Source organism: Haemorhous mexicanus, chromosome 21, assembly GCF_027477595.1.
Source record: "Haemorhous mexicanus isolate bHaeMex1 chromosome 21, bHaeMex1.pri, whole genome shotgun sequence".
Lineage (NCBI taxonomy): Eukaryota > Metazoa > Chordata > Aves > Passeriformes > Fringillidae > Haemorhous > Haemorhous mexicanus.
Genome location: NC_082361.1, coordinates 5,259,287 through 5,286,969, shown reverse-complemented (window position 1 = coordinate 5,286,969; position 27,683 = coordinate 5,259,287). Strand labels below are relative to the sequence as shown.

Here is a 27,683-nt window from a genome sequence, read left to right as displayed (position 1 = left end):
AAGAACAATCTGAGGAACACCACTGCCTTGTGCTGCACCTTGAATCTGCACAGAGCAGTCATAGCTCCTGGTCAAGAGGGGATGCTTTTGGTGGGATGGTTGCAGAAGTGGTGCTCGTGTTGAGACACCATCCCCACTTCCAGGAGCTGGGATCTTCCCAGCAGCAAAGGGATGCATCTGAAATAATCTGCACTCCAGAAAAGCCCAGCTCACCTCGGAGTACAAACGCAGGAGGCTGCTCGTCCCCCGCGATGTCAGCTGACCACTAACTGGCTCCGGCTTTGTCCTTGAAACCCAGAGAGTGGGAGTTTGCCGCCAGGCTGGCTGCGGCTGTGAGGAGCAGGGAGGAGGCGGCGAAACCGCTCCGCCAAGGGTTAATAATTTCCATTGCAATTGTGTCATCTCTTCGGGGACCTCTCGCTCATTTCGCGAGCGGGCGCTGAAAGCCGAGGCACGGGGGCTCGTTCTTATTCAGCTGCACGCAGCTCCAGAAGCACCGGACGGCCGCGCAGCTGGGCTCGGCCACCTCGGCCTTGCAGATGGATGGGGAGAAAGGATTTGTGTGCCTGCGTGTGCTTTGCTTGCGTGCGTGTGTGTGTGTGTGTGTGTGTGTGTGTCTGAAACCTAATTGTCTGCTGTCTAATCCGTCAGCCGGGGGGACAGCTTGCACAAGCCCCTTCCAGGCAGGCTGATAAATGCAGCGCTGCCAGGCCCCTGTGCGAGGCAGTTTGGTTTAATTGGGATTGCTACGTGCCCGGATTTGGCGTGCGTGGAAGGGATGCTGTGCGCAGGGAAGTGCGTGGCCAGGCTCCCCAGGGATGGCCCCTGCCTCCAGCCGGGCTCCCGGGGGGATCCTGGGAAATGATGTTTAGTGAAGAGATGTGAGTGCAGCCCAGTGCTGGGTGGGGGAGGGTAAGGGGGGGCTCCAAGTGGTGTTAAACCAGTGACAGCAATAGTGGCACTGTGTGGTCCCACTCTTGCAGACTTTGTACCTTGGAGCAGTTCAGAAACCCCAAGACTGGGCTGTAAATACACCCGGCCGATGGGACCTGGACATCACCCAGAGTATGACACAGAGCCTGGACATCAGCGTGCTGGTTTGGAGATGTCACCTGCCATCTGCAGCGTAAGGAGCTGTGCAGGGCTGTCCCCGCTCCAGCTGTCCCCTGCCTGTCCCCACAATGACCGGGACCTATGAATCTCTTGAGCATCTCCAGCCCTGAGCACGTGGCAGCTCAGGGACTCCCCAGGCTGAAGTGGCATTTCATCTTTAATACCCCTCAATGGATTTCCCATGAATTTGTCTAGTTGATTTTTGTAAACACGTAAGTTTTAATCATCCCCAGAGAGCTGTGGCAAGGACTTCACTGCTTAACCATGCACCGTGTAGGGAACCGTCTCCTCTCGTTTCTTTTGAACCTGCTGCCTCTTAATGTTATTGGATATCTCCTAATTCTTTTATTGGGAGACGCAGCAAGCAATCAATCTTGGTTCACCCTCTTGAGGCCACAAGTGTGCCTCTCTGGCTGCTGCTTTTCCAGGCTGAGATCTTCCTCCTTTGGACTAATTTTTTCTTTTTTTTTTTTTCAATCATCCTGCTCCAGATCTTTTTCCAGCTCTGCTGGTGATGTCAGGAGTCCGTATGTGGCGACATCCTCATCCGTTGTGTAATTAAGGTGATGTCATGATTGTAGCAGATGGTATTTGCATCAGCTTTGGTTGCTTAGTGCATGTTGATGTCAGGGGATCCTTGTGTCCTGCCCAGTCATGAGTAGTTCTCAGAGGCTGCTGATCCAAAGCCTGAGACTTTTCTAATAATATTTAGCCTTTGAGTTCCCTGTCTGAAGGAGGCAGGGCCAGGTATTACTTATCAGGGATCACTCACTGTGCTTTGCAAGACATTCCTGACTTAAAGGAGTGACATGTCGATGTCATTTCATCCCCCAGATGCAGTCACCTGTGGATTGATACCCACCAACTCTTCAATCATAAATGTACAGGTGATTCGAAGGCATTGTGCTTGCAGGTGAGAGATTAGAGGATGCTAGATTGGCCACTTGTATAGGCATCTCCCTCATGGCTGGAAAATAACAGTGTGGTGCTGCTTTATCCCACACCCCAGAAGGGTCCCAGGCTTGCTGCAGGGTTTGGAAGCCAAGAGGCAGGAGAAGGGTGCCCAAGTCTGGGGCTGCCCTGGCCCAGACTGGATCATGTTGTGGCACCTCCACCCTGTTCATCCTCTGCTCCCCTGCCCATGGCTGCCCCTGGCCTGAATGTGTGACCAGTTACCAACAGACCCCCACCCAGTTCCCTGCCCTCCTCCTGCTCTCTGCTTCCCCACCCCTCCTCCTCGCTGTCCCTTTCTCCCTTTCCCCTCTCTTTGCTTCTCTTTCTCTCCACACCTGCTCCTCTCTTTCCTCCCCTTTTCTCCTTCCTCCTCCTCCCCTTGCTTCTCTCTCTATCCTCTTATCTCATCCCCTTGTTTTTCTCCTCTCTGCCTGTCCAGCTGATTTGCATGCACGCAGCGTTGGAGCAGCTCAGCTGGATCTAATGCCTCCTGCCGCGAGGAGCGGAGCCATCTCCGGACTCGGAGCACAGCGTCCCTGGGCAAGGGCTGGGAGCTCCTCTGTGCCCCCCACCACCTTGGCCCATGCCTTGGCCCCTTTCTGCATCACCTTTTGCTCTTCATCCCCTCTCTTTCCTTCCTATATCCTTTAGCTGTGCTGCTGCCCTCGCTGGTGTCTTCTCCATTTCTCCTGCCGGGTCCTCAGCCCGTGTGCCCACTCCATCCTCACTCTTGGGGGGGTGCATGAGGATGGACCAAATCCCTGCAGACAGCCTGGGAGATGCTTTATTATGACTGGTGCCATTCCTGTGGCCTTGGCACCAGTGATGACCTGAAAACCTGATGCTGAATATTCCCTGATGCTGAATATTCCCAGGTGGAGCCTGTGGGTCCCCCCTTCCTCCATCTGAGTTCTGATATGGGAGCCTGGGGCAGCTCTCCTGTGCCCTCATGGCCCTTGCTGCTCAAGGAGCTGGGATCGATGTGTCTGTGTTCTTCTCTGGCTCTAATCACTCCTGTTTCCATTCTGCTGATTTGCATTTCCACAAGAGGAAGATGCCCTGATTAATATCCCCTCAGAAGAGCTTTATTGCGATGGCTCCTGCCTCTCTAATTGGAAAGTGGTCTTAACCTTTCATGCAAGTGGCTGGGACACTCCCTGACTGCCAGAAATTCCATGAAAGGTCTTGCTTGTCCTGAATTCCAGGGAAGTGGTAGGTTTGGAGGATCCAACTCTGCCTCCAAAGTGGGGTAAGGACCCCTCTGCCCATGGAGGACTCTCCTGGGCATCATACCTCTGATACCAGGGATGGGACCATCCCCAGAACAGTGGGTTGTCTAAACAGGAGTCAAGGAAAGGGATTGTATCAGGTGGATGTGCTGGGATGATCCAAATCCAGTGAGCACCCAGCCAGCCCTGAGCAAGCAGCTTGGTGCTCTGCAGCTCACACCCACGTGCCAGTGAGGAGAATGTTCATGTGGTGTCGATAGAGCTGTTGCCATTTACCTTCCTGTGGCTGGGAGGCAGGATCTGACCTGGCAGCTGGGATTCTACAGCTCTTGCTCCCTGGGGAGTCCCAGGCCCACCACTAACCCACACTGGCAGCTTGAAAGCCTGCCTTGCACTTAGCTGCTTTCTGATCTTCAAAGGCTCTGAATGCCCAAGGAAATCAGACCTCATGCCTTTTCTTTCCATGCAGTTCCCAGATCCAGACTCTCATGCAATTTATTATCCCTGACACGTGCCACTCCCTCCCTGGCTGTGCATGGGGGGAGCATACCCTTCCTCGGGTACCAGAGCTGCTGCCCTGGCCTTGGTGTGAAGCTACTGCTCCATGTGTGCTCCCCATCCCATGAAACTCAAGGCAGAGCCAGGGAAATGTGCTGGCATTGGCACTGACAGCTTCACCCTGGCTTCCCAGTGATGTGTCCTCTGGCTGAGGCTGGCAGCTGCCTGCTCTAGGCAGGTTCTTAGGTCTCCTGACAGTGGGTTTTGCTGCTCTATCCCTCCAGCCAGGGCTGGCCATCCCTGCTGTGCCAGCTACAGAGCCTGTTTTGCCTATGCCTATGGCTATTTTATCAAGACCCTGGCTTTTACTTCCCCTTCCCCAATCCCTCTCCTTCTGAGGTTACAGAAAAGATTTTGGGTTTATTTTTAATTATTATTTAATTTTGGTATTTAAGCTGGTTTAGCGGCTGCAGCAGTGAGTGTTCCTGATAAACAGCCCCGGAGATCCAGAGAATAATCTCTCTGCTTGGTGACGGCACAGGCGCCTATCACAGCTGCTGGCAGCACGCTAAAAAGCTGTCTTCATCTGCTGCCTGCTCTATCAGCCCAGGGAGGGAGAAATTGCCTCCATCCTTAATCACAGAATTTGAAATCCCAGCTAGTCTGCACCTTTTATTCTTCAGGTTCACAGTGTTTTGCAGGGTGAGCAGGGGGAGAAATATGCAGCCCTTAGATGGAAGCAGGAGTTGGGGAAGGGACTGGGAAGAGGTGGGTGAGCAGCAGCTTTTTCCCTTTGCCAGGTATATCCAGGACTTGCCACCTCATGGTGCTTTCATGGAAACTCTCTTCAGGGAGGTGAGTTAAGGCTGTATTTTTGATAGAGTCACAGAACATCACACTTGGGGCTCTTGTGTACTCTGAGTGTTTGTGTAAGACCACTGTGGTTGGAGAGACTGTGTGCACTGACAGCCACAGCTCCAGTTCTGGAGCCCCAGTGCCAGGGCAACTCAGGGAAATCTGGTAAAAAGGGCAGATGAAAGGATAGAAAAACACAAGGAAGAGCTGAGGTGCATTGTTATTTCCTCACCAACAAGAAAGATGCTCAAGTTTGTCCCTGTGTCAAAGACCAGGTCAAGTAAAGCAACTGGGTTTTTGTGGCATAGGAAGGGCCCAGGTTTATGGACAGTGTCCATAAGTGGCTGGTGTGTGATGCCAGGTCCCCAGGCACACAGGTAATGAGCCACGCCCAGAGAATGTGTGATGCTGAAGCCATAATATCTGTCAGGGGGTGGTTTTGGGGAGCAGGAACACCCCTCAATACCCCACAGTGAGTGCAAAGCAGTGATGGTATGGAAGGTGCCTCTGCTCCATGCTCAGTGCCACTAAATGACAGTGTGGCACCCGTGGGCTGTCACTGCTGACAGTTGCTCAACCCAGCAGTGGGAACAGAAGCGCCCGCCATGCCAGAGCCTGGCGTCGGAGTTGCTGGAATTGCCTTTAATGAGACAGATAAAGCAAAATGAAAAGCAAATTAAGATGCAGGGCTGTGGGAGATGTCTTAAATGCAGCACTGTGACTTTCCTGGGGGGAAGCAGGGGTTGCAAATGATGGTGGAGGCACTGGAGAGGCAATTGCAGGGGATGGTCATCTTGGATGGGCTCAAAGCAGAGAGCCCTTGAATCCTTCCCAGTGCCTTTTGCAGGTACCCTACTTCTCCAGAACCCACTGTGAGATATGAAACAGACCCTCGTGTTGCACCTTTGATCTCAAAGTGCACAAATAATGGTGTCTCAGCTCCCCTGTCCTTCCCCCATCTCCAATGCCTGGAGTGGGTTTGGGAAGCTCTGCAGTTGCAGGAAAACTTTTCAACCATGTCCCAGTGATGCTGATGGAGATTGCTGGCTCCCTGCAGCAAGGCTGCTGTGGTCCAGGGCTGTCTGGGAGGTTGGCAGTCCATCCTAAACTTTCCATTGAGCTCAGAGCATCTGGGCTATTTCTGTAAAAATCCTGTGCTGGGTCAGGAGGCAGGAAAGGGGCTTCTGCTGCAGCCAGGTCTGTTCTTAAGCAGAGAATGTTTAACACAAAAATCCCTCCTGTTTCTTAGCAAAAAAACACTCAGGCATTGACTATCAACGTGAGCAGCATTGCTCAGGCAAATGCTGTTTACACCCCGAAGCCTTCAGACTTTCTGGATTTTACCTGCTTCTCTGCAGAAACCCCTTGAGAAAATGTTACTGAACAAGGCAATACTTGGGTGGATAAATTGCCTGGAACAAACGAGCTGGAATTTGTACGATCCCATTCTTCATGTAAGAAAGATGTCACTCCTTAAGCAGTCCCTGGAGAAAGTGCCCACCCCAGGGAGCATCACCCTGGGCTGCCTGTGCTGGCTGTCCCTGATCTGGACCGAGCAGCTTGGGCTTCCATGCACTGCAGTGCTTTTTGCCATCCCTTCCCAGGAATCATGAGTGGAATCACAAACAGGGGAAATGCAAGTTCTCATTTCCCTCCCCAGCCCAGCTGTTGAAGTGGGGTGTCCTGAGGGAGGTTTGGTGCTGCATTTTGCTGGTTCTGTGGGAGCTGATCCCATGGCCAAAGGCATCTGGGGACACATCCCCTCCAGTTGTCATTACTTGTCCCTCTCGTGGTGTAGCTATTTCTGCCTCAACTTCCCAGGAAGCTTCCTCCAACACTCCCCAGTCTAAAACCACGCTGGTTTAGAGAGCCAATTTCATCCCTGCTTCCATGTCTCATTTGCATGTATTTGCATAGCACACAGGTTTATGGGAGGGGAGGAGGCGCTGGAGAGGCACATCCTTTATTCCTCTTGTTTTCTTTTTTCTTCTCCCCTTTCAGCAGAATTGTATTTATTTATTTAAACCCAGTGCTGCTGCTCCGAGGGGCTCACTCCCAGCTGGGCCCCACAGGTGACTCGGTGGTGGGTGACCTAATGCAAACTGGAAGTAAACTTACAGAATTTTCACTCACTATTGTGTGGGGCCTGGCCCTTGTCCTTCTCACAACATCTTCTCTGGCAGGCTCCAGTGCTGCCTGACATGGGAATGGGGTAAAGATTTCCTCACCCCAGCTCCCAGCTTGTAATAGTCTTGTGGAAGGGAAAAAACACCTCAGTTTTCCCCAGAGTTTGCTGATTTTCCCTCCCCTGTATGTCCATCTCTAGGTTTTGGTACTTCTCTGACATTCCTGAAGGGCTGTTCCATCTGAGATCCAGTAGAATTTGACACTTCTCTTGGGAAATGACAAATCCTTTCCTTTGGGATGGGTTTCATGTACCCCAGAAGCAGTCCTTCTGATCCTGAGAAAGGTACCTCATTTCCCTCCTGCCATAGCCTCCCCTCACTTCAGGATGCTGGGAATGTGGACATCTGGAATAATACATGCTCAGGGGGCTGTGGTGACCCCAAAATAGCTTCATCCCTGTGGGCAACCAGGAACTGGGCAAACGAGTTGGTGAGTGTTGGTGTCTTGGTTTTCATTTGCTGGTGGACCCAGAGAGATTTGGGAAGAGTGGGGTCAGTCACAGCACTTCTGGGGTATAGCTGATATTGCTTGTCATAAAAAAAATTTAAACTGGTGGACCCCACCAACTCCTCTGCCTGTTGCTCCATCCTCCTTGGCCTTGGACACATCCCTTTGTGTCTCTGCCACAAGGTCCTTTGATCTAAGATGGGTGAGATCAAGGAGCTCCTTTCCAGCCTCCTGAGGGAGAAGGGCAGATCAGCAGGACAATATCATGTTGGGGTCTTGGTCTGCCACCAGTGGGGCTGTGCAGACACTGGGCTCCCTTCAGCTGGGTTTCTTCCTAGCCCAGGGCACGAGGAGAAGGCGAGACCAGCACAGGGCTGGTGAGAGCAGCCATTGGCAGAGAGGGTGAGAGGAGCTAAGTTCCTGGAGCAGTGAGGTGCACGGTACTGGGATGTTGTGAACCAGCCCCAGGCATGTGGAGCAGTCTGGAACATCTCATCTCATCTCACATTTGGCTGGGGTTTAGTTTTTGATGCAGAATCCTCTTTGCAGCGAGCGCGGTGTTGCAGTTCCCGGTAGCACGGAGTGCGGAGGCGAATGCTGAGCTGCCGGCTCTGCTGAGAGCTGCCTCTGGCTGGGCAGGGGGAGAGCTGGCTGGCTGTGACCAGCATGGCACAGCATGGCACAGCACGGCCCGGCTCTGCCATCCCCAGGCACCGCAGAGACACCTGGGCAGGGCGGTGTGGCCGGTGGGAGCTCGGCTGTCACCGGCCACAGCTGGGGTGTGCAAGATCAGGGCTGGCAGCACAGCAGGGCTTGGCACAGCTCCATGCTGGACAACATCTCCTTTAAGACCTGGACTCAGAAAAATCTAGAGCATCCCCTGGAGAGAGGGCCACAAAGGCCCCAGCCTGGAGGGGCAGAGGGCTCAGAGCACAGCCTGCTCTTGGCTCCAGTGCCCTCTTGCTCCCGGAGCTTTCCAAGCTGCCCGGCTCAGAGGCTGTTTGTCTGCAGCTTGACCGCCTCCCCCGCCCGTCTACTCCGCTTCCTCATTCTCGGAGTTGGGTTGAGCAAGAGCAGAGCGGAGCCTCCTCAGGATCAGGGTGAGGCCGGGGGGGCCTCCAGTTCCAAGTTCCTTTTTTGTTGATGTTGGGTTTTTTCCCCTCTATTTTTTTTTCTCCTTCTTTGCTCTGCACACAAAGCTGGGCTATGATGAAACTCCAGCTCTGCCTTGCTCACAGCATTCATGCACGGCACATGCTGGAAATAATTGTCCTTGGTGGAGCTCTGCAAACTGCAGAGCGATTTAACTGAAAAGAGGTGGAGAGGAGTTTTATTTCTACACATGTTGTTTGAGGCTCATTGCAGCCCCAGGTTTACCTGCAAGGGGGATCGGAGGCAGGCGTGGGCTCAGGCTGCATCTGCAAGCCCTGTGATCGTGGCCAAGCCTGAGTTAATATCTCTTGCTATTCAGGAGCACTTTTTACACAGAGCTTGACATGGCTTTGGTCTTCTTAGCCCCAAGCTGCCTGCAATGCCCCATGTTGTGCAAGCACTGCAATGGGCTCAGTATCAACCCTCCTGTTGGTTTCTCCAAGTTTGGGATCAGATGCTACAGTGGGAATTTCTGTAGGTGCCAAGTCATGCTGATAAGGGAAATATGTTGGGTGCTCACTGAGTGTAGAGTGTTCCTCACAACCTGGCCTTAAGCCACAGGTGATTTTGCGAATCTTGCTTTACATTTTTAGGTGTACAAACGAGCTGGGAACACCTGTCTTGTCCATTGCATTGTTTTGATAGGCAGAGGGAAGCATAAGCTGAAAGAGGAGGATTGGCTTCAGGACCTTTTGGAAGTGTTTGGAGCTAGGATTTTGTCGGATCTGCTTTATGGAGAGGGTCCAACTTTACAGGGCACAGATGTAGAAGCCCCTCCATAAAACCACTTTGAGATTTCGTCTTGCCTAATGAGCGCTCCCTGTCCTGTGCCAGCAGGAGTTGTGTGTGCAGAGTGTGTTCCCAGCACCATTCAGGATATAACTCATTCTTTGGTTTGCTCATTATTCATACCACGTCCTCCTTCTCCAGTTCACACAACAGAACTGCAGTTTGTCAGGATGTGTTGTGGAATTTCTGTCCACAAAACTAATTTTTCTTCAAACTTCCCATTCTTTCCAATTGCCAACCCATCTTCCTGTGACACTGCTCTTGGTCACTGTTGTTGTTCATCTCATCTGGCTTAGCACTTTGCAGCTGGTCAAAGTCAGATGTGAGTGTTTTCTGATCCCATTGGAATAAAGACCAAATCCTTTTGCTGTGAAAAGTTGGGGCACAACCATCCACCCCTTGGTGAGGAGGACCTTGCCACTGCTTTTTTGGTTTCACCAACTTCTATTCTCTTCTCCTCTGGTGTGAGGAACAATGCACAACCTCTAAACTGTTTTCTCCTACCAACTCAGGAAGATGTGACCTCACATGTTCTTCTTGGAGCTCTGCAGAAAGAGGCTTTTGCATTATTTACTCTGTTTTGGAGCTGGAGCCAGACCTGACTCTGGGCTTGTTCAGCTCAAGGCAATAGAGGTGGGAGTGAAGCCCTCCCAGTAACACCATCAGAGCCACTGGAGCTGGGCTCAGGTTTCTTCCCTGGCTGGTTCTCCTGGCTCAGCAGAGTCCAGCCCTGTTCCCTCCTGGTGTAACGCTGACATGGGAGTTTTTAGCTCCATTCAGCCCTGGTGTGGCTTCCCCAACCACCACCCACCAGTCAGGCTTTGTGCTTGGGGTGCTCCATCCCAGCTGACCTGAGGCCAACCAGCCCTTTGCAGGCACTTGGTGGTGAGGCAGAGCCAAATTTTTGACTTCTGGCCCTTCAGCAGTGGCCAGGGTCGGTGTGGGGTGGGGAGGAGGAGGAGGAGAAGGGCTGCAATGTCAGCCCCAGTTGGAGTCCCCCCACCCCCGCGCCCAGGGAAGAGATGCCAGTGAGGTTCTTTGCCCGCTGGCAGCCGACTTTGCCCCATCCATCCACCCTTTCTGAAGCACAGAGCCGGGAGTGGGGGATCCATTCAACACCTGCTTTCCTCTCCCCTTCCTGCCGCCCTCATCCCCCTAATTCCCCCCCAGAAAAAAAATCTTGCATCATCTAAAAAAACCCCACATTCTCTCTGGCTGCTTTTTCTTGCTAACCTCCGCTCGCTTTGCCTCTCCTCCCCTCCCTCCCTCCTCTCCATCTCCCTCCCTCCCTCTCTCTGGGGGGAAAAAAGGTCATTGCGCAAATGATTAGTCAGAGCTCAGTTGCTGTAGCAACCGGCTGCTGGAACTGGGACAGGCGTGCAGCGAGGACAACGGAGAGGTCGAGCATCAGCCGGGCTGGGGGAGCCCAGCCTTTGTATGTGCCCGGGAGCCGGGGCGCTGCGAGCCCCCGCTCCACGCCACGCGTGGGGCCCTTCCAGCGGCAGCCCCGACCAAGCTCGGCCGTCGCACGTTCGTTTGCCGGCATCTCGATGCCACCGCGGGGTCGGTACGGCCTTGGTGTTTTTCTGGTGTCTCTTGGCGTGGTGGCACCGTCCCTGGCCGGGAGGGAGGGTCCTGCCCTCGGAGGAGCGGCCATGGAGAGGGGCACGTCGTGGGTTCCTCCCAGGGAATGCATGCCGCTGGGGTTCAGGGCTCCTTGTCCTCTTGCAACATCCCACACATGAAATATGAAGCCAAGTTCCTCCTGATCCTTCACGAGGAACCAGGCGTTAACTGTGTCCTGCCCAATTCCAGTTCCAGAGTGCTGCAGTCCCTCTGCCTTCAGTCCCCAAGCAGCTTCAGACAGAGGCTTTTCCAAATCTCCCTTTTCTCCCTACCCTAAACTTGAGGACAGCAGCCTGGCACGCAGCATCCATGGGCTGCTTGGCCTTGGAGTGCAGAGCAAGGGCTCTTTTGGGAACACTCGGGCCACATGCAGGGTGGTTTCCATCACTGTGATCAGGATCTTCCAGTGGTGTTTTGCCAAGGCTGCTGGGGGCCCTGCAGTGCTGGCTCAGCCTGCCCCAGCCTGGGCAGTGGGGCCGAGGAGGGTCGATGGCAGAGCCAGTGGCAGCACAGGCACAGACCCCTCCAGCTGTCTGTGGGATCCTGGGCTGTGCTGCAGGACCAGGGAGGATGGAGGGGGGACCCCACCCCAGTCCCTGCCCTGGGCACTGCAGCACCTCTGTTCTCCCCCACAGCCTCCAAAGTGCTGCTCCATGGGCCCTTCAGGGACCCCGTGTGAATCTGTCCCAGTCACCAGCTCCCTGCTCTGGAGAAAATATCAGCTCTAAATTGTGTGGGGTGAGAGAGCCTTGACACTGGACTCTTTCCATCCCTGCTGTTCCCTCTGCACACCAGTCCTTCAGGGGCTGAAGACCAGTTTATTTCCCAGTGTGCACTGCCTGGGTATTTGAGTAAGCTGCTCCTTGCTCTTTGTGTGTTGAGCAGTGATTTGGGGTCTTGCTTCCATCTGGGATGTGTGTGGAGTGTGAATGGGCTGGAGGTTGCAGGGGGCTTTGAGACACCCAAAGGAAAGTGCTGGGATGGGGTGATGGGGGCAGCTGGAATTTGGTGCAAGTGCTGCTGGGGAGGGGATATAAAACCTCTGCTTTGGACTCTGGGCAGGATTTTGGGAATGTCTTTGGTCTCTTGCTCAAGGTTGAGCTCTGTGCATCCATCTAGAAAGCTGTGGGCTGGCGTCCTCAAGCCTAGGAAATTATTTTAGTCTGACTTTGTGGGAAACAGCAGGAAAGGGCTATTTATGCAGAAAATGGCTTCCAATAAACACGCTTCCTTTGGGAGTGGAGAGAAATTGCTGAGATGTGCTGGAAGTCTTTTCCCTTTCCTGGGACTGTCCTGATTGCCAGGAGCGAGCCAGCCACGCGGCACGGCCACGCCGGCGCTCGGCGACGTTCACTGCCCTGCCTCAAACCCCTGTCCCCAGCTCTCCATCACCCTGTGGGTGCAGAGGGGCTTTCAAGGGCACCTCTCAGGCTGCCTCGCCCACTGATGCTCCTCTTGGTCCTATCAATGGTCCTCCAAACCTCTTGAGATACCAGCGTTTCCTTCATTCCTCCATTTTTGTGGAGCTGTGTGTTTGCAGAGCACTGGCAGAGGGGTGCTGGTTTCAGGGCTTCTTACCTCATGCTTGCAGAGAGGAGCTTAGCAGAGTGATGTCAGAGTGGCCTACAGGCTCGAAAGCCAACAGGGAAATAAAAGCAAGGCAATTGGCCCTCTTTCTTTTTCCTTTTTTTCTTCTCTTTTTTTTTTTTTTTTTTTTTCCCTTGCAAATCTCATTATTTTAAAGGCTCTTCCCTGATTTTTGTAGTGTCTGGAAATCTTCAGGAGCTCTAAATGTTTGGGGTTTTCCATGCTGTTTTGCTGTGTTTCAGTCCTTTGGAGGTGGTGAGTAAACCCTGCAGATTCAGCCCAAGTCACAAATATTTCAGATTATTGAAAAAAACAAAAGAAAGGAAGAGTGAATGAATCTGAAGCCTCCAGGAGAGGCCCAAAACTCCCTGTGACTAACTCAAACACTATTTCTGAACTTGAAACCACAAAATGGTGCCTGTTTCTTGCTGCTCCTTGCAATGGCCCAGGAGATCATAACCATCCAGAACATGGTTTGGGTTACAAGGCTGCCAGGTTCACATTTTCTTCTACAGATTCTGTCTCTCAAACTCCTCCTCTCTCCTGAAGGACCCTCAAGAGATGTTTGTGTCACCCTTTGAAAGCATCAACCTTATCCTGAGCATCCATGAGCTGGAAGAAGAATGGAGGAAGCACTGAGGGTTTTTCCCTTTATGGATGATATCCAATTAAGGCTTCATGTAATCAGCACTGTCTACGATAATTTGGAGCACATCCATGACTGTATGAGAGCTTCCTGCACAGAAAGGACATAAGAGGGGAGAGCTGGGGAACATTCTAGTGACAGAGGTGATGCAATCCAAGGGGATGGGGAAGCTTTAAAGCCATTTGGCAAAGTGTTTGCAGTTTCACCCATAGCCCTGCAGCACCGCTCTTCATTGGGAACCACCTGCAGAGCAGGATGTGTTCCCTGCCTGCAGAGAATCCCTGAAGTGGGGTGGGATGTGACCTGGGCTGGCTGAGCCTCTCCTGGCAGGAGCAGCTGGGAAGGGCAGCACACAGGAGAAGGCGTGCAGCCCTTCCCTCTGCTCTCTCGTCTCAGTGAGTGTGTGCTCCTCCAAAGAAATGTACTCACGAGCATTTGTCAGTGATTGCCACGGAAGGAGGCAAAAATCTATAACCTGGGGTCAGGCCTTTCTTCCAGGCTCTCATGTCATGAGATTCTCTCCACCTCCTCCCTCAAACTGCAGGGAGCAGCCCCTCTGCGCTGTGTCTCATCTCGCTGACACGGCTTGGCTGTAGCCCGTGTCCAGGAGGTCGCTGGCAGACGTCGGCTGTCGCTGGAAAATAGCTGGAGTGGCGTCCTGGGGATGCCAGGGGTGCAGGCAGCTCGAAGTGACCCCGTCACTGCAGCTGCCCTGATGGGTGAGTGCCACGTGCTGCCAGCGCTGCCAGCCCAGGCTCTGCCACGGCGGGGTGGGCGATGCTCCTCGCTGGGGTCTGTCAAGGGAAATCCACCACGGAGTTAATGTGTGCTCTGCTTCCAGCCCTCCTTTGTTAAGGGGTTTGGCCCGGTGCCACGCGGGGAGCGCGGCAGGCAGTGCTGGGGGCCAGCAGGGACAGCTTTTGTTCAACATTGTGGCTCCTCCATGGAAAGGACGGTTGGCCAAAATGGGGCGCGTGCGAGCGCGGCAGCCGCTCCGCCTGGGGAGGAGCCCAGCTGCTCTCTCTTCGGCATTGAATTCCCTGGGGCTTTGTGGGAGCACGAGGAAGCTGCTCACTCCCAAACCCCGCCGGAGATTTCTCTCATGCTGTGGCAGAGTGCTGCTCCCCGTGTCAGCTGAGTGGGTGCTCGGGTGTCCCATCTGTAACGCCCAGGAGAGAACTGCCTGGATCTTCCCTCGATTCAGTGGCATCGGGGCAGTGGGTGGCTGTGACATGAGACAGCTCCTCTGCCTGTCCTGGGTCAGGGCCAGGTCCTGCTCAGCTTTAAGCTGAGCACAGCTAGCAGACCGCCGGATTTGGCCATCTCCATCTGCTGGAAACACTCCCTGTTTTGCCCAGCCTTTGTTTCCTCCCAGCTCCTCGTTATTTTTCATGGCGTTTTCCCTCCTGACTCTTGTGCTGCTCGAGGCTGTTGGTGCAAGCTCAGCATTTGGGCTCGTGCTTGTTCAGCTGAACACGGATCTGTGCGAGCTGGGCTCTTTTGAGTGCTCCCCAGCACAAGGGGTCCCAAAGAGCGAGGCTCAGCCCCACCTTGGCTCTTTAACAACAGCGGGGACAGCACGTCCACGTGAACCCGAGCCCCAAAACGGCCCGCGGGGAATGACGCAGCGAAGGTGAAATTTCAAAGGGAGACGGGAAGTGCATGGCAAGAGCAGGGGAAACAGAGGAGAGAATAGCCGGAGCTGACCTCAGCAGGGAGGGGAGCCCGGCCGCACGCATGGAAGGGAAATGGGAAAAGGATACAGCTGGGACCCGCCGCGACACCCGTGTGCTCTGCCCCAGCAGTGTCCCGCTTCCCGCCTTTCCCCCAGGATGGGCTGGGGCCGTGGGCCGGGCCAGGGCTGGCTCCCAGCACACCGGGGCTCCGGGAAGCTTCCACCGGCAATTGCCCCAAATGCACCCACCGGGGCAGCTCCGGAACGCGGCCACCGGCAACCAGGGGTGCTCTTGGGCATCCGCATCCCCATGTGCCAGGAGCTGGCAGCCAGGAAGCAGCCCTGCTCTGGTGACCGTCAGCTCCGGCTCGCTGCGGACCCGCCCCGGCTCCCAGGATGCGCTCAGGGGCCGCACGGGGCCGATCTCGTCCTCCCAACCTTCCCCGGCTCGGAGCGGCAGCCGGAGGTGTCACCGCCATCAGGGCCGCCTGTCGAGAAGTGGCACAAGCCATCCCAGGGTAGCTGCTGTCCCTTCCAGCGCTCTCGGTTTTGCCCAGGGACGGATGACTTTTTTTTTTTCTTCTTTTTTTTTAAACATGTGGAGTTTTATTTTTAGCTGGAAAAAAAACCCCCCAGCCTTTAAAAAACAAACACAAAGTTTTTTTGTGAAAAATACTCAACATAATGGGATTTTTTTCTTTTTTTTTCTTCTTCATGAAACTGTGACATTTCTAAATGAAGGGTTCCTTCTGTCCTTCTGCTCTTCCCCCCTCAATCTTCAGTGAAATTTCTCCTTTCCCTAAGCCCCCATTTTTCTCCTCAGGATATGCTCTTTCAGGAGGAGGCACAGCAATTATAAAGACTGTTCTGTTTTTTTCTGGATTTTTTTTCCAAAATAGTAGAAAATTTATTAAAACATCCCTTTTGAACCTGTTACAATGGAATGAAATTAATTTTGTTTTTTTCCCCCTTCTTCCAACTAGTTCTCATCTGTTCTTAGTCTGTAGGGTGGGAGAATTGGGATAATAAATGGCAGAAAGCATATCCTACTCTTTCTTTACTCAAGGGGAAGATTTTTCCATCCCAGTTGAACTCTTCCTTTGGGGCTGGAGGGCACCCAAAAGCCAACATCTGGAGAGGTTCATGCTTCTGACCTTCTTTTCCCTCCAGTGAAGGGATGTACAGAAGGCTTTGGGGGTCCATGGGGCTGTGGGAGGTCTGGGATTGTCCCAGGGATGGTCAGGGTGGATGTGAGGACTTGAGAGCTGGACAGCAGAAATCCAGGTTCTGTTCTGGGCTCTCCAGCAGCATTTCCCAGGTGACCTTGGGGAAGTCACTTTGTCACTCTTCACATTCATTTCCCTGCCCTAGAGGAGAGCACTTTCTTTGCACCTGTGGGCTTAGGCAGGCATCTGATACCTTTTGATCACTGAGTTGCCACAGGAATTTGATCAGCCCCCATTGACTCAGTTGAAGCAGAGGACAGTAGTTTTCCTTCCAGGCTGGAAGTACATTGGCTGCTTTTCAAAAGGAGCTACTGGTTTCTCAGAGCTGAAGGCACTGGAGGTGGGGATGCTTCTATCCTTAGACAACACAGCTCTCTGCACCCTCTTGGCACCCAGGAACATCCAAACCAGCATCCGCATTGCAGAAATTTATCCTCCCTGGTGATCTGAGGGTCTCTCCTGACCCAACACAGGAGCCTTCACAAGCTTGGGGACACAGGGCACAACTCTTGGGCTTTAGAAGAAAACTCTTGAGACCACAACAGGCTGAGGTCACACCTTCCAATGCAAAAGTCTGGGCTCAGCAAGCCTAATTCAGCCACCCAAATTAAAGTCATGTCACAGAGATCCTGTCAAAGTGGGTGCTGCTCCTCTGCCTTGAATACACAGCCCATCACTTGGAGTGGGACCTGACGAGGAGCTCTCCGGGCTGGACTGGTGTTTGTGTGCATGGGAGCCTCTTTTCTCAAACTGAGGGGGAAATACTGGGCCCACAGACAGCAGCTGCTGCAGCCCATGAGGGAGCCTCGGAACCCCTGGAGCAGGGAAGGGCAGCAAAGCAAACGCGCTTTGTCCAGGCTATTTATTTTGTGCTGGGGTAAGGGGTTTTTTTCATTTCAGACATGCGATGAGCGTGTTACTCAGCCATGACTCGAGAACTTGTGAGCAATAAAGTCATCCTGAAGTCTGCCAAAAAAAATCTTCTTAGCACACCCACCTCATCACACGTTCCCACTGTAGCTACTTTGGTGCGATCTGCCGCGGAAAGGCGGCTACCTCGCGGGGAGGCTGCGGTAGCCATCTGCCTCGCGGCAGTGGCCCGTGGATGAACCCGTGCCCATCGGCACAGTGCCACGGGTGTCACCTGCCTGGTGACTGGGACCCTTCACAATCATCGTCACAAAGATGGTGGGCTGGAGCTTGCTCCAAAAGCCGAGAGAAAACAGAGCTGGAAGGGGCTGCGCAGACTGGTGTAATTTTCCATCTGCAGCAAGGGCTGGGTTTGGGGTTTGGAATGTTGGTTTTGACCTTTTGGGGTCAAGACTGACCTGAGACCTCCATGAGGAGGAGAGCCCTGGACACATTCCTCTTCCTGCCTTGAGTGAAACCAGCTCCAGCAGGGTTGGCTGGATGAGGATGACTTGAGGCTCCAGAGCCCTGCACCAGCCACCTCTGCAGTCTGGGAGTGGTGATGAGCCATGGTGAATCCTCCAGACTGCAGAAGAGGAAACATGCACTGGCAAACCAGGAGAGTGCTGTTGGAAGTGCCTGAGAAAATGTACATTGGTGCTAAAATTTGCATTTTTGGTTCCTTGGATAAGGAGTCAGGTCCAAGGTCCCCATGTGTGAACCCTTATCCTCTGGCTGGCCACTCTGCCTGTGGGGTAGTGCAGCCCTCCACTCAGGCACCAGTGGCTCTGGAACTGGGATGCTCCTGGAACTGGATATCTTGGCTTGCTGTGAGGCTTGCTCTGCTGAAGGCAGGATGGGTCAGGGATAGAAACAACCCCATGTCAGTGGGGTGGGATGCAAGGGATGGTTTTGGGGATGTCCCAGCACCAGTGGGGAGGTGGGACCATGCAGAAACCCCTCACCTGAATTACCAGGGTAAGAACTACCTCTTCCATGGCTTCCTCTCCCCACCCCTTCCCTGCACCGAGGCTCTAAATAATTGATAACACTGATAAATAATAGATCTTGTATTTGCTCCTTCTCTGTCTCTGGCAGGGTGTGTGCGCTCGCAGCCTGGCGCTGCTGCATGAGGGTTACGGGGATGGGGAGCGCGGCTGTTGGGCCGGGGTAGGGAGCTCTGCAGCGGGGAGAGCATTCCGGGGAGATAAAGGGCTGGTTTGATGTGTGTTCATGTGGCGGGGCTGTTTTGCCTTGCATGCCTTTCTCTTTTGCTTTATTTTTTTCCTGGAGTGAAGCCTGGCGCCAGCAGTCTGGAACCAGCCTGACAAGCTTTTGAGTTATGGAAAGGGGGAGGAAGGGGGGAGGAGAGAGAAAGAGGGAGCGAGAGAGGCAGGGAGGAGGAGGGCGAAGGCAGAGGGAGGCAGCTGGGATGTGGATTATTAGGGGAGAACAAGAATACACACAAGAGGCTGGTGGGGTGAGGGCTGGGGGCTACCGAGGCTTTTGGGGAGGGGACGGAGCTGGCTTCGAGCAAACGTTTCAAAGGAGATTTTTTTTCTTTTTTTTTTTTTTTCTTTTTTTTTCTTTTTTTTTTTTTTTTTTTTTTGCGTGGAGGGGAGAGGGGGAATTGAGTCATTTTGGGCATGAAACGCAAACCTCGCCGCGTCAAGGAACAAGGAAGTTTTTTAAAGCGCCAATTAAAGGGCTCGGAGAGGTCCGGGGCTTTTAAACAGCCTTGGGAAGGGGGGGTTCCTGGCCGGCGTTCAGGCTGCCGTCCCATCAGGACATTCCTTTCTGCTGAACGCTGCTGCTCCCGGCCCTTTTCTCCTCCTATTCCAAGCTGCCGTCGAATCCCTTCCAACTCCCGCGTCCGAACCCGGGGAACTTTGCTCCGTTTCATCTCTCGCCGCCTGCCTCCCCCCGGCCCCGGCCTGTGCTCGGCGCTTTGATCACTGAGCTGCCTGCGCAGAGAGCCCCGAACCCCCGCACCCTGCACCCCCGGGACGCAGGCGCCAGCAGCCCTTCCAGCGGCTGGCATGGCCAAAGACTCCCCCCTGCCTTGATGGAGACCCCCGTCTGCCATCACATCCCTGCTCAGGGAAGGCAGCTGCTTCGTGGAATTGGTCCCTGCAATGCTGGGGGAGAGGGCTCGGTGCCCAAGGACAGGGACCTGGCCCCACAGAATGGGAGGGGGCGAACTTGCCCCTCACGTAGGGGCTGTGAGGGGGTGGGTTAGGCAGCGTGTTTGGAACGGTCCCGTCAGGGTGCCCACAGCTGGGACAGCCATGTGGTGCCCATGAGGGCTCCTCCTGTGCTACTTCGAGGGGGTCACGGCGCTGGCAGCAGCGTAGCCCGAGTCTGGAGCAAATTCGCTGGAGCAGGGGGATGGCAGCAGAGGCTGCAGCAGCTCCATGGCGTGTTTTCCACTGTGAGACCCCCTCTTCACCTCCCGGGGGTGTCCAGCAGCAAGAGGCACAGAAGGGGGCACAGCCTTGCTGCTTAGCCCACCTTTTGAGTGGGGAGAGAGCCGTGGCACACCAAGGAGTGCCGTGCCTGCGCTCCGGGGGAAATCCTGACTGCTGGCCAGGGGACGGGGATTTGGAGCTGCTTTGCAGGGGCTTTGTTTGGTTTGGTTTCAGCGCAGCCTATTTAACTCCAACAACTGGTGAAGGCTGGGGAGAAAAGAGCTCTTTGTTACAGGCTGAACAGCCCCAGGTCTTTAACTCAGCTTGTGGGAAGAGCTCTGAGAAGTTGAGATAGCCCAGGGACGGGCTGATTTTGGGATGGGCAGATTTTATATCACTCACACCTCTAAACTGAAGAATGAGAGTGAGGGTTTGAATACCCAGCTCCCAAAAAAAGCCCAGCACAAGCCCTGTGAGCACCACCACCATCTGCCAAGTCTTTGTCTTTGCAGAGGAGGTGGAAGGGGGAACACCCAGTTTTCTGAAATCTCCATTACAGGTTGCCTCTGAGCTGCAGCTCTTGACAAAAAATACTTCTTTCTCTGGGTTTCCAGGAAGCAAAATGTTGCCCTCCGCTGTTTGCAGTGTTGCTGGAACAGAGAACTCGCTGCGTCCGAGCCAGTCCAGTGCTTTACTCATTTCACATCCATGGCACTTGGTCAGGGGATTTGGAGAGAGACAACTCCCACCCAGCCCACAGATGCTGCAAAGACCTCCAAAAGGTCCCATAATCCTTCCTGAGCCGCCAGGAGTGATGGCCTCCCACTCTTAGGGTGAGCTGCTCCTGCCCTGGCACCTTGGCACGGGACTGAGACGTGGGGTTGACCATGGGTTCAGCTGGGTTGTCTTCACACTGAGGGGTCCAGCCAAGACCAACCTCCTCACACGTGGTGTTTCACAAGAAAACAATGCAAAGCAGCTCAGTTGTGCATCCTTGGTCCAAATTCCTTATTTTTCCCTTCTCTTTTTCCTTGGTGACTCTTCAAGCTCCTCCTGGTAACTTCAGAACTATGCTGGCAAAATTGTCCCCCTGCTCCTCCCTGCTAGAGATGCAACACAGATGGATGCATGCCTTTTATAGACCTTCAACATCTGAGTGCTGGGAGTCTTAAACCAGTTAGTGGAGGGAGTGACTACTTATTCTTGTACGTGGAAACTGAGGTATAGGTTACTTGTCCAGGTGAAAAGAAATCAGATTTTAGGGCCAAGGGACAAAATTTCAGTTGGAAACCTTTGCTTCATCAGCTTTCCTGGAATTTCTTGAGATGTTTCCATGAGGGAGGAGACCTTTTCTCCCTTCTTCTTGCCCAGAGAGGATCAAAAGTCAGGGATAGAGCTGACAACATGGCACAGTGGACCCATGACCTCCCTTCTTGTACAAGGGGCCACAGGCAGAAATAAAACACAGTTCAGGGCTGGTGGTGCTGGAGGAGCTGGGGAAGAGCAAGATGAGTCTTGATGGGGAGACCATCCTCACCTTTCATATTCTAATGCCTTGCCTTTTCCTGATTTGTGAGCTCTTGGGAGTCCTGCTGGGAATTCGCTAGAACGGAGGCACACGCCGCCGTCCCTCGGTAAATTACACAGAGATATAATGAAGGAGGAGAAATCAGTTACTCTGTGACTGTGGCTCCCCAGGGGACCTTAATTCAAATATTTGTGGAGCTGAGCAAGTGGGGCGTTGGGGAGCCGCCGAGTTGGAGTGTCTCTCGACAGGTTGCTTGCAGGTGGTTGGTGATGGGGAGGCAGCACTGTGGGATACAGGATGCATCCCCAAAGAGGCTTCAGGTTCTTGAAGGGTGTTAAGGTTAGGGTTAGATGGAAGAGGAAGATACTGGGGGAAGGTGGGACTGAAAAAGGGAGGTGGGCTCCAGCCTGCAACTGGTGGCTGTTGGGATGGAGCAGCCCCATGTGTCCCTTTGCTGATGGCTTTGAACAGTGTAAAGTGACAGGGGCACCTGGCCGTCACCTGTGGCTGAGCTCTGCATCATCTCCTGGGGAGGGACTGGGACAGTGACCTGAGAGGGGATAGGGAGGAGCAGGGTTTGCAAAGCCAGGACAGTTTTCTGCTGCCCACGTGGCCTCTGTTTTCAGTACTGGAGGTAGAAAGGGTTAAACGCTGCATGGCAGCAAGGAGAGTGCAAACCCCACATTGCTCAATTTAGGAATGAGAAATCGATTTACCTCCAGCTCCATTCCCTCTGTGTGCCCTTAACCCAGGCTTCCTGCCCCTCTCCTCCACTGCTTGGACCTGAGAAAACAAATGGGGTCCAATTTGCCCAGCCAGAAACCTGCACCAGCAGCTGGGGCACAGCTGGGGGTCAGGCCCCTGCTGGATGCATGCAAGACTCCTGAGGTCCCACTTCACCTTGATGGCCAAAGCAGTGGCTCCGTCAAGGACACAGTGACACCGTGGCTGTGCCATGGTGCTCTCACCTGCTTCAGCAGTGGGTGCTTTTGCTGGAGCGTGGAGAGCTGGGCTGCAGGGTGAACTGGGCTGCAGGGTGAACTGGGCTGCAGGGTGCTCAGTCCCCAAGGAGAGGTGGTGCTGTGGGGACTGAGGGCAGCTGTGTTCACCTGATGCCATTCTGCACAGCCCCATTCTTCTCTTGGAGGTCCTAGAACATCACCCCAGCACTAGAAGTGATGCTGCTACCAGGAGTTTTGTGTGTGTGTATGTGTGTGTGAGACATTTCCTCCGTCAGCCAGCTCCCTCGTGTGCCAGCATCACGCCCCCAGCGGGGGCAGTTTTACCTCCGGCTGTCGGGGCTGTGGCAGGGGCAATCCGGCAGCCACCCGCATTCCCAGCCCTGCCACCGGCCGGCACAGGCGGCCTCCCCACGCCGCGGCCCCTCGCACGCCCGGCGCCTTCGGGGCTGCGCGCACCCGGATCCGCAGCACGCCAACTGTTGGGAAGGGGAAGGGAAAAAAACCCCACCGACTCAGCCGAGAGAGGTGGGGGGGGAAGAGAGAGAGAAAGAGAGAGAGAATGACAGACTGCAATCCCCCTTGAGTGCCTAGCCTCATGAATATTAATAAGGTGGTAATTAAAATGCAGGGACACAGCAGGACGGATGCAGGCGCTGCCTTCGGAGCGCTGGGAACGGGGGGAGCGCGTCTTTCCAGGCAGGTTTTGATTCCGTTCTCTGATGAAAAGAAGAAAACGGAGCCTTCAACTTTAATCAGTTTAGAGTTTTTTTGACACGACATATCTTTAATTGCTGATATTTCTGCTCTTCTCAAACCCGGCTCCACCGACTCCAGTCTAAGCGGAGATAACGAACCACGCTGAAGTGCCGTGGATTCGTGCTGTATTTACGCCTCGACTTGTTTGCTACTTTCTTGGGGTTTCACCTCTCTGCCTGGGGTTGGAATGTACAGCCCTGCTGCCGCTTGCCTCTGCAGCCAGGTGTGAGGGTGGAAATGCAGCCCTGCACTCTGCCTAACACCCCCCTCCCAATGCCTGAATACAACAGATCATCAGGTGACTGATGGGAGAAAGTGGTTTACATCTTTAAAGCCATCTCCTCTGCCTGGCACTGGTATTTTTTTTCATTCCAAAGAATTTTTCAATTTCACCCTGAGTTTCAGGATGATTCAGCCTTTTTGAATCTTCCAATTGTTTGTGATTTAACTATTCCCTCAAAACAAAACAGAGAAAATCCCCCTCAGCTCCTAGAAAGATGAGTGACCAAGAAAGCAGAGCACAGTGCAAGTCCCCATCACAGCCTCCCAGCTGGTGCCTCCCTGCCAGGGTTGGAGCTGCCCATGGAAGGACAATGGGGACACTCCTGGATCATGGATTGAGGATAAAGGTTTTGCCCCACCTTGGAGACAGTGTTACCCAGAGAACAACTGAGTTTCAGGGCATTGCTGTGATGTGTTGGTTTGTTCCTGCATCCTCCTGAGTCCAGAGGTGTGTCCCAGGAGGATATCCTGGCCTCCAGACTTCACTCCTGCAGTTCCATTTCTCCATCCCAGGCTTTGGAATTTTCTCTCCCCTGGCAACTTGTCCTTGTACCCTGCCTGTGGGAGAGATGGAAAAGAAGAGCTGCAACATCTTGGACCCCTTGAGATTTTGTTGTCCAGTATTGGAGGTGTTGGTGCAATAGGGTCTTTTCCATGGTGTTTTTCTGTAAGAATGTGGGTTGACCTTATCTACCAGGGGCCTGGGTGTCCTGGGTGTCCTTGGATGTCCTGGGTGTCCTTGGATGTCCTGGGTGTCCTGGGCTCTGCCCATGGCAGGCTACATCTCCCTGCTGTCCTCCCCCATAGCGAGCAAGCAGCTGAAGCAGAAGAAGCTTTGGGCTTTGCTGGATTTAACAGCTGGATCTATCCTCTTTTGCTCTGTTTTTCCTCACCCAAGGTAAATAATTTCCCACGTGAAGGGAATGCTGGTGAGCCTGGATGCAGGTTGGGGTTGGGAATTGAGCTGAACTCCTTGGCTGGAAGAACAGGTAATTTTGCAGGAATGCCAGCTAGGTTGGCTTCCCTTAGCCATGCTGGAGCTGTGAGATGTGAGGATGAGCTGGACACCCCATCAGGGATCCTGGCACACACAGGCAGGTGAGGGAGTAGGAGGTGGGAGCCACAGGGAAGACAGCACCCATGGAAGGGGCCACCTTGGGATCAGCCAGCCTCAGCCTGAGGGGCTGGTGGATAAACAAAGCTTTGGGTGTTTAGAGGGGGAAAAATATTTTTCCTGTGTTGTTTTTTTCTTCTCTGCTTCTCCTCGTTCATCGTCTCCTCTATCCTTTTCTGCAGGGCTACGACAGCTGGTTTGAGGCAGGACAAGGGGAAAGTCTAGCCAGTGTCTGAGCTCCCCTTCGCCCCAAACCTCCCACTGCTGCCATCCAGGCTGTGCTGAAAAACCTCGGGAAATATCAGGTGTGCCCTGCAGATGGGGTGAGGGGTCTGGGGCACTGCAGGGACTGGGACAGCCATGGGCAACAGCCTTGGGCAGGTTGGGAGTGCAAAAGCCTGGGGTGGAGAGAGGGAGAAGATATTACCGTGCTGTTAACAGAGGATTTAGGTGGTGAAACACAAAAGGGACCTGGTGACTTGTGTGGGGAACAGAGGCTGGGCTTGGGCTCAGCTGTGAGGAGCATGGGAGGGTACAGGATGGGCCCCAGGTACTGATTCCTGGTGACACCCCCCCGGCAATCCCAGTCACCCCCGAGTCACATCCTGCTTGTGCTGGCTCATGTCTCATCCTGCTGCCTGCAATTTCTCAATCCCTTTCACTCCTGCCAGCGTTTCCTGGCTGCTGAGGTTGCTGCAGGGCTTGTGGGACAGGCAGTGCTGGAGGGAGCTCCCAAGGCACCAGAGAATTTGGAATGGGAGTGTTTTTGCTCACCTAGGGATGGTCAGAGCCTGGCCGTGCTCTGGCTCCTGGCTGTGTCCTGCCATCACGTCTTTCATGCCCTGACTGTTGGCTGTGTGGGGCCACAGGGGCTCTGGCCATGAAGCTCCTGGTGCAGAGGGAGGGCCCACAGGTCCCCCTCACAGCCATCCGGTTGCCTCCAGCCCCAGCTGCTGGGGCAGACAGCTAAGTTAGGAATGAACTGAAGGTTTATTCCCCTCCTGTGTCCTGCCCTGAGCCCTGCACCGAGCTATGGCTCTGCAGGGATGTTTGGGAGAGCAGAGCTGGGGCTGCAGATCGTGCTCTTGCAGGGCTGAGCCAGCCTGGCTCACAGTCCCAGCCTGAGCCGTGCTTGGGTCCTGCAGAGAAAACAAACACTGAGCTCCATCCTACCCCATTTTACAGCAGAACTGCCATTTAAGGGAGGATTTGGAGAGAAGACATCTTCTTTCAGATCCCTTTTGCAACACTGGACCTCATTCTATAGAGCATCCCAGAAGCTCAGGGGTGATCCTCTGGCAGCAGCTTTCCTGCACCCGCCGGGACCCTGCCTTGTGCCCAGGGCCCTCTCCACCTTCCCAGCCCCATCTCCGGAGGGGCTGTGCTTCCAGCTCTCCCGGAGCGGCTCCGGGAAGGGCAGTGTCCTCCTGCGGGACGCTTTGTGCCCTGGCACTGGAGCGGCGGGGCTGAGCCAGCCAGCGCGGGGGGTGAGCGCCGGCCGAGCCGCTGCCTCTTGGCTCCGCTCGGCGCTGGGCTGCTGAGCTTAGGATTTCTGGCCTTGGAGTCCTTCTGCATTGGCCAGGAGATTTCAAGGGGAGTTTTTGGCCGAGCAGGGAGATGCTGCAATACACCAGAAAGCTGGAGCCTCGAGGAGGTGGAGGGGGGTGGGGGGGTCAGTTTTTAGCTCTGCCACAGACTCGATGGGATAACCTTGGTCAAGGCTTTCTGCTGTGCTTGCCCTGCTGTAAAGCAGTGCCCTGTGTCCCACAGCTATGCTGGGAAATCTGCTTGTGCTCAGAGCCTGGCTGGCAAGGGGGGAGAGTGAAGGGGATTTAGCCTCGGAGGAGCTTTCCCCCTGCGTGGTTTTTACCCAGGTGTGGCCCTGCCTTTTCTCCTGCTTCCTACTCCCTGTGCTGAAGGAGAAGCTGAGTCCCAGCAGTCGGCGGAGGGCTGCCAGCTCCTGCCAGAGCTGCACTGCAGCAGGGCTGAGCCATGGATCCCTGAACCCGGGGATCACTCCCTGCAGACCTCACAGCTGTGGGGCTGAAGATGCTGGTCCCACTGTGACCTGTGAGCAGAATCCTTTGGGATCACAGCTGCCACCCTCACCCAGCTCTGAGGCCCCTGGCAGGTTGCAGGCAGGGGTGTGGGTGCCCAGGGAGCACCTGTGGCTGGATCAGGAGCTGCCACGGGGACCATGGTGCCACATTTTGCCTACAGGAAGGCAGGATACCCCCGAGGGAACCCAGGAGGGTTATTGCAGCCATGTAAGTTTGGGGCTGAGACCACCACTCGCCACGGGGCGCTGGCACCGTGCATCCCTTCCCCTCCATCATCCTCTGGGCAGCCCTCAAGGGACACGGCCGGGCAGGGACCCAGACCAGGGGTCCCGGGTGATGGGGAGAGGCCTGGGCTCTCCACTCCTTCTCTCCAGGGCACGCAATGGTTAAATTCCTTTCCAGCTGAGCTGGCAAGCAGAGCCCAAGCATATTAGTCAGATCCCTGTAGGGGGTGGGGAGGAGGAAGGAGAGAGCAGCGAGGAGGGGCCGGAGCGAGCCGAGCCGAGCTATTCTCCGGGGCGCGAGTGCAGGGAGGCAGGCGCAGCAGGGCTGCTGCTTCCCAGAAACTTGATTATTTTTAACCCAGGAAGAAGAAAGGAAGGAAGGGGGGGGGGGGGGAGGAGGAGGAGGGGGTAAATCTGGAGGAACTGGAAAACAGGCAGTTGGCATTTGCAGACAGCTTTGCAGAGGGGAGGGATGGAGAGCGGGAAGGTGAGCGAGGGTAGTGGTGTGGCACAGGGGTGCCAGGGCTGCCGATGTGCCTCCCGCACGGCCCCGGCTCTGGCGCGGTGCTCAGGACAGGACAGGACAGGATGCAGAGCCGTGCCAGGTCCGGCTGATGGTGTCCCTGCTGCGGCCAGAGAGCTCCGGCTGCCCCGTGCCTTCTCCTCCGGCCTCTGCCGGCACACGGCTCTGCCCCGGCCGGCCCGGGAGCAGAATGGGGCCGGCTCCCTTCCCACCATCCGCTCACACACACGCAGACAGCACAACACAGCACAGCACGGCACAGCACGGCACGGCACGGCACAGCATGGCACAGCACAGCACGGCATGGTACAGCACAGCATGGCACAGCACGGCACAGCACGGCACAGCATGGCACAGCACAGCACTGCACGGCACAGCACAGCACCGCACAGCACAGCACAGCACAGCACGGCACAGCACGGCATAACATGGCACAGCACGGCACAGCACGGCACAGCACTGCACAGCACAGCATGGCAAAGCATGGCACTGCACAGCACAGCATGGTACAGCACAGCATGGCACAGCACAGCACAGCACAGCACTGCACAGCACAGCACTGCACGGCACAGCATGGCACTGCATAGCACAGCACAGCACAGCCCAGCACAGCATGGCACAGCACAGCACGGCACAGCACAGCACAGCATGGCACTGCACAGCACAGCACAGCACAGCACAGCATGGCACAGCACAGCACGGCACAGCACAGCACAGCACAGCACAGCAAAGCACAGCACAGCATGGCACTGCATAGCACAGCACAGCACAGCCCAGCACAGCACAGCATGGCACAGCCCAGCACAGCCCAGCCCAGCACAGCACAGCAGTGCACCTACACCGGCGGTTGTGGCTTCCTGGATCCCTCCTCTCCCTGCTGCCAGGAACTGTGGCTGTTTCAGAGAGCTGGGGACACACCGGGGACCCTGTGGG

At 54.8% G+C, this 27,683-nt stretch overlaps 1 long non-coding RNA gene across 3 annotated transcripts in view; it reads left to right on the top strand.

Moving 5' to 3' along the window:
• Positions 1-27,683, top strand: part of LOC132337066 (uncharacterized) — an 80,981-nt gene that overhangs the window by 42,296 nt on the left and 11,002 nt on the right. For 2 of the 3 annotated variants that reach the window (XR_009489057.1, XR_009489056.1), the window contains one exon: positions 24,126-24,248. The exons of the other annotated variant lie outside the window; for it this stretch is intronic. This is a non-coding gene — a long non-coding RNA (uncharacterized LOC132337066). The remainder of the gene's footprint in view (positions 1-24,125; positions 24,249-27,683) is intronic. 3 annotated transcript variants of the gene reach the window in all.